This window comes from Chaetura pelagica, unplaced genomic scaffold (genome assembly GCF_000747805.2).
Source record: "Chaetura pelagica isolate M959 unplaced genomic scaffold, ChaPel_1.0 scaffold254, whole genome shotgun sequence".
NCBI classification, from domain to species: Eukaryota; Metazoa; Chordata; class Aves; order Apodiformes; family Apodidae; genus Chaetura; species Chaetura pelagica.
Genome location: NW_009952963.1, coordinates 173,410 through 174,072, shown reverse-complemented (window position 1 = coordinate 174,072; position 663 = coordinate 173,410). Strand labels below are relative to the sequence as shown.

Below are 663 nucleotides of genomic sequence, written 5' to 3'. Positions count from 1 at the left end.
CCTGGTGGGGTGAGCAGGGAGATGCCCTGGGAAGGGGCCTCTGTGCAAGGAAGGAGTTGTGGGGATGTGCTGGGGGGAGTCTCCTGGTGGGGGGAGCTGGGAGGAACCCTCGGGAAGTTGGGATTATGGGAGTTTTGGGCAGGGAACACCCCAGGAGATGCCTGGGGGGGTCTTGGAGATGTGTTGGTGGAGAGAGGGATTCTTCTGTGGGAGAGCAGGAAGGCACCCTCGGGAAGTGGGATGGAGGGAGCCTTGGGGAGGGAGTCTCCCAAGGGAAGTCAGGGAGATGCCTTGACAGGGGTTGGGCATGGGCTGGAGAGGTGGCAGCCCCTGGGGGTGAGGGGAGCAGAGCTTGTGGTGGCCACTGTCCCCTCACTGCCTGGGGGTGGGCACTGAGGGGTCCCCGTGGGAGTGTCACCAGGGCTGTGGTTGCTGGGGACACCCTGCAGCTGTGGGGACACTGCAGAGATCAGCTGGTGGGGCATCATGGAAGAGCTGGAGGAGTTTGACAGCCAGTATTTCCATGTTCCCCTGTGACTCCTCCAGCACTTTGGGAACCCTCTGTTACTAAATGGTTTTTTCTCTGGTTGCAAACTATCTCTCCTTGTGTTACTGACCTGCTTTCCTCGTGTCCTTCCTGGTGGCCCAGATGAAGGAAGAGCG

At 60.3% G+C, this 663-nt stretch overlaps 1 protein-coding gene across 1 annotated transcript in view; it reads left to right on the top strand.

Annotated features, from left to right (window-relative positions):
- The window catches only part of RBM19 (RNA binding motif protein 19), a 60,795-nt gene that overhangs the window by 2,343 nt on the left and 57,789 nt on the right, over positions 1–663 (top strand). The window lies entirely within an intron of this gene.